Source organism: Mustela putorius, unplaced genomic scaffold (assembly GCF_011764305.1).
Source record: "Mustela putorius furo isolate JIRA1106 unplaced genomic scaffold, ASM1176430v1.1 tig00003870_pilon_pilon_pilon, whole genome shotgun sequence".
NCBI classification, from domain to species: Eukaryota; Metazoa; Chordata; class Mammalia; order Carnivora; family Mustelidae; genus Mustela; species Mustela putorius.
In genome coordinates, this window is record NW_025422022.1 from 11427597 (window position 1) to 11432798 (window position 5202).

The window sequence follows — 5202 nt, forward strand, 5'->3', positions numbered from 1 at the left end:
CCTGGAGCCGGTTGCTTAGCATAAGATCAGGAAGGGCAGCCAGAGAAAACCTGGAAAATCGACCACCTTCCTGATTTGCTTATCATCCGTCTGGCTGCACCGTCAGCCCATAATTACCCAAATCACTTTCAGGCTCTGCCTTCAGAACTGAGCCAAGCTCCCCCACCCCCCCATCCCTGCTGCCAACCCTCACCCTGAGCAGATGGCAAGGAAGAAGGATTGAAAGAATAATGTCTAGGGGCACCTGGGTGGCTCATTCGGCTAAGCATCTGACTCTTTGTTTCTGCTCAGGTTGTGACGTCAGGGCCGTGAGATGGAGCCCTGCGTCAGGCTCCGCGGTTGGTGGGGTGTCTGCTTGGGATTCTCCCCCGCCCACCCCTGCTCTGTCTCTTTAAAACAAATAAATAAATAGAATCTTAAAAAAAAAAAAAAAGAAAGAATAATCCTCAACCACAACCCCACCCTCCCTTCTGCAGAAACTCTAGCTCCATCAGAACAACATCATGACATCATTTTCAGTATAAGGTGATAAGTGAGATCTTCCTTTTGTCCGTTTTTATTGTTCTTTTTGAGTTTTTTTACCTGAAAGAACTGCCCCCAACATAAGGAACAGGGGGTAGAGAGACAGTCACTTAGGTTGTAGATCTTGAAAAAGTGCTCCAGGGGCTCTAAGCATGTGGACCGTCCTTAGTTTGGGGACAGATCATTATGGAAGACAACACACGGCGACCTTCACGCTCCGAGCAGAGTCCAAGCCTACCATCTGGGCCATATGTGTTTTCTAGATAAATCTGCTCCAATCTCTCGTAACAACTGATTTCCCCTCACCTTTGCAGGGTGCCCCGGTGCCTTCCCACCAGCGCACCCCACCTCACCCACCCCCTCCTTCCACGCGGGGTCTCCTGGAGGTTGAAAGAGTCTATTTTGAAGTGAAAAGGCAACCGGGAAAAGCTTGAACCTCATAAAGCATTTTCTGTGTCTTGACGGGTGTTCACGACATCAGCCTGGAATGCTTTCTCCAGCCGATTTGCAGCTGATCTTCTAAAATGGGTCTCTTTTCTTGATCTGATGTGGCCACCCCCATCCCCTCCCTGTGCATTCGCCAGGCTTCAACCTTTCAGCACATTTGTTAACTTGAGTGACATTGAGAAAAAATCGGCACCCGGTTAACATGGAGTCATGCGATCGGTGGATGTGTAGCATTCATTTAATTGGGATGGCTTGGTTGGCTCCCAGATGTTCCCTTTCAGCAGATACCATTGTGTTTTAAAACTTTGGATAATTATAGCTCTGTAAAGCTAGAGTACAAGATTTGTTGGCTCCAGCCAGCTCCCGGCTCCTTATGTAATAGCTTCATTGTTTGGTAATCACCCTATTCACAGAGCGAAGGGACCCGTGTCAGCCAAGACGTCTATTCAAAGCACTTCCCCCGTGCTGGATAAACAGTAGCGGAAGCAGCCTACCAAGACAACCAAAACACTCACGAGAGACTTGGCCACAAGTTTGACCAGAGCTGCTTTTCCCGTCCTGCATGGAGCTGTGCTGCAGAAATTTCTTCACCTTTCTTCAGCAACACATCAGCCTCCAGGCAGAGGCTTCCTCTTGGCGGGTGAGACCCCTGCTAAGCATGAAGAGCCCCGAACGGGTGGGGCAGGTCCCTGTGGGCGGTGCAGGTGGGAGTAAGATGAGGACTGGGAGGAGGTGCGGAGCACCGGCGGTGGTCCGCACAGGCTGTCCCCAGGGGAAGAGAGAAAGGAGAGAGAAATGTCCCGAAGCTGTTTCCTGGAAAAATTCAGAATGACCACTGGGAGCCCCGTAGAGGAGTCACCAGGAACGGTACAGAGCAGAAAGAGGCAGAAAGTTCTTGAGATTCTGTGGGAGGTCTTCCCCAGGGTGTCTGCGCCCTGAGGGATGCCAGCAAATGTCCAGCCCAGTGTCCTCCAGTCTCCTTCACACCTGCTGATGCTGGAGCAAGTGAACTCCCCAAAACCTTCCTTTCCGTGCTGGTGTTTCTGAGATTCCCTGGGAAGTCTTCTTGGAGGGTAATGATCTTGAGCCTCACATAGCTGGCTTCCTCTAAAATCCACGGTGGACCTGAGAGCCCAGTGCTGCCCCGGCATCATTGGAAGGTGCTCAGCCAGCCAGGCTCTCTGCAATCCCCCCCAAAACCTCACCGGACCCCTGATGCTGCTTTCCCACCTCCTCGGCTGTCCTCTGAGTCCTGATCCTGCAGGACCCCCAGGGATCAAGCCAGGGTCCTGGGAGGAGGCAGAGAAGAAGAGAAAGCCCACAGGGAGATTTTAAAAGTAGTGATATAGGCCCCCATCTAAGACCAACTCTGTGCGCTGCCAAAAGGCCATAACCCTCCCCCAGTATGACATGGTCATGACTGATTACTAGAAACCTTTCTTCCTATCTCTCTGTCTAGGTAGGTATATACACATGTATATACATAAATGTAATTTATATATTATACATTTGATATATATGGATGTCTACATGTGTGTATATATTAAAGCCATCGTGGTTTGGGCATAAAGATTATTTTAAAATGAAAATATTTGAAATCTTATCTAACTTCCCTTGTGTGACTAAACCAGAACCTTCTGAAAAATACAAAAATACAGCTGCCACCCTCTTGCTACCCCCCACCGAGGGGGTTTCCTGTGAGTTCCAGGAAGACAGATGGCCCATTCCCATTAGCATCAGGAAAAATCCTACATAACCTTCCATACCTTCCTACTGAAGCCCTAAGACCTCCACAACACACACACACACACACTTTTTTATTAAACTGGTATGGGTCTATAAACATTTACCTCTAAATATTTGGGGAGTTACTCATTACTGTAAACTCCCACATGCACAGGTAAATAAACTCTGTCTTTTTTCCCATTCTTCTGTCTGTGGCCAGCTCATTTGCAGGGCCTGACCATTTAAACCCAATGGGTAGAGGAATTGTTTTCTCCCAACCGTTTATATATACAAATATATATGTACATCTGCACACACACACACAGATACACACAGATTTATATATATAAACAGCTTATATACGTGTGTTTATACACCTTTATATGTGTATGCTTACATGTACACACACACACACACACACACACACACACACAGAGCTAGATATTTTGATAACCGACAGAACCCGGAGGCCCTCTGATGATACTGACGTCTGAAAACTCTGCTGGCTACCGATCGCATAATGTCCTTTGTCACCCCAGCTGACACACACAGGGGCACACCTGCCATGTGAAGTCGGTGCCCTCTCATGGGGTCTGCTTCTGGGGGACAGGCATCAGCTGTGGCCTGTCTGCTCAGCCATTCACTCGGGGTCCACCCACAGCTGAGGTCCTTGGCCCTCAGGACACCAGAGTCTCTGAGTCTTCTATGGTGCCCAGGAAGAAGCGGGGGAGTGGGGGAGAGGGAAAGTAAGGTGTCTTCTCTCTCTTCCCGGTGTGATTTTCGGTTGGAGATTTAAAAACAATATTCAGGCTTATCCTTTACTATTTTGTAAGGCTTTTTCCATGGAACATGGTGGAGTCTTCTCTTTAAAGCCTGCCTTCTCCCCCTGGGCTTATACCTGTGTCCGATGTGGCCTGGTGAGGACCCATGAGCTCTAGCGGAGGGACCTGGTCCTTGGTCCTCGGCACTGTCTCCCCAGCACTTAGACCCTGCCTGGCACCTGGCCCAGCTCCCTAGTCTCGGATCCATAATTCTAAACTCCAAAAGGCTTTGAAAACAGATTTTTATAACCGCTTTGGTGGCCAAATGGGAAGGGAAGTGATATAAAGCGTCATTTAGCCCACTTAGTGTGAATATTCATATAGTTCGCCGATCCAGGACTACGGAAATATTAACGTATTTGATTCACATGGTGGCACTTCAGACCTCTTGGGGTGTTACATAATATTTGGCGTAGGCGCCCCATTTTATTTCAAACCCTGCAGCACTGAATTCTGAAACCCATCTGACCCCAGGGGCTTTGGATCGGTGCGTGGGGCTTATGCAGGTCTCCGTGAGTAAGTGCTGAAGCCACGTCTGAGGGCTTCTTCCTCTCACACCCGGACTTAGGCTTCTCACCTGGGTTCAGTGCTCATCGCTCCCCCTGGCCCCCCGGCTCCTTCCTCTGCCGTAGGGTCTGCCCCCAGACTCGCGCACACAGGTTTCACCAGTTCAGTATGACCAGTGGGCAAAGCTGGGCCCTGAGCGCACGTGGCGGTTTCATGAGAAAACAACGATCCTTAGTGTCACATTAAGAAAGGAATAGACAGGGAGATACCATATTTTCAGATGTGAGCAGATACTTAGGTCTGGCCAGTTGGCAAGGAAAAAAACAAAAGCAAAAACTCCCCGGGCATTTAATCTTGCTAGTGGTCACAAACTCCTGAATGTGGACATTGATGGCCGTTCTAGTCTTCTGGTAACCCAAGCGGGCTTGGTGGGATTCATCAAGGCTTTTTCAATCTCCCAACCTACTCTGTACTTGTATCTAGGATTTCTTCACCTTCAAAAAGGCTCCCAAATTGATGAACTCAGGGCCCCACAACACATGGGTGCTCTTCTGGAAGCTGACGGCCATTCCCCGCCCCCGACTGGGCTGTACTCTTGTGCTTCCCATTCTTCGTGGTGGAGAGCGTCTACACAGGAAACTTTCCTCATGGGAATCATGATGGTTTCTTACCACAGAACTCGAGTAGTTCATGCTAACATACACCCTCCCTTCCAGGACTCAGAGGCTTGAGAAAATAAAGGAGTCAAAGGGCAAGTCTGTACATGGCTGAGGTGGGCTTCTTTTGCTATCGTTTACAGAAGAGAAAGATGATGCTCAAAAGGCTTGGTGAGGCATTTACCTCAGATCATGTGGCTGGTCAGAGACCCAGTCAGAATTCGAACCTAGGTCCTAAACTCCCAAACTGGTGCCTCTTACACGATTCTGTACTCCTAATTCATTAGAGGCTTTCACTGGAAGAAGTAAATTGGGTTTTACTTTTCTTTTTCTTTTTTTTTTTTTATAAGCGATCTTCACACCCAATGTGGGGCTTGAACTTACAACCTGGAAATAAAGAGTTGCAAGTTCTACTGACTGAGCCAGACAGGCACGCCCTGGGTTTTACTTTTCAGAGCTACGTCATGTAAGAAGTACCTGGGTCTTGCTGAGGGACATGGATCTCGTATGGCCCGCATTTTCAA

At 48.7% G+C, this 5202-nt stretch overlaps 1 long non-coding RNA gene across 1 annotated transcript; it reads left to right on the plus strand.

Annotated features, from left to right (window-relative positions):
* Positions 1-1442: 1442 nt before the first annotated feature.
* LOC123388055 lies at positions 1443-4777 on the plus strand. The gene is made up of 2 exons (XR_006602590.1): positions 1443-1609; positions 4506-4777. It is a non-coding gene; the product is annotated as an uncharacterized LOC123388055 (long non-coding RNA).
* Positions 4778-5202: the final 425 nt, after the last annotated feature.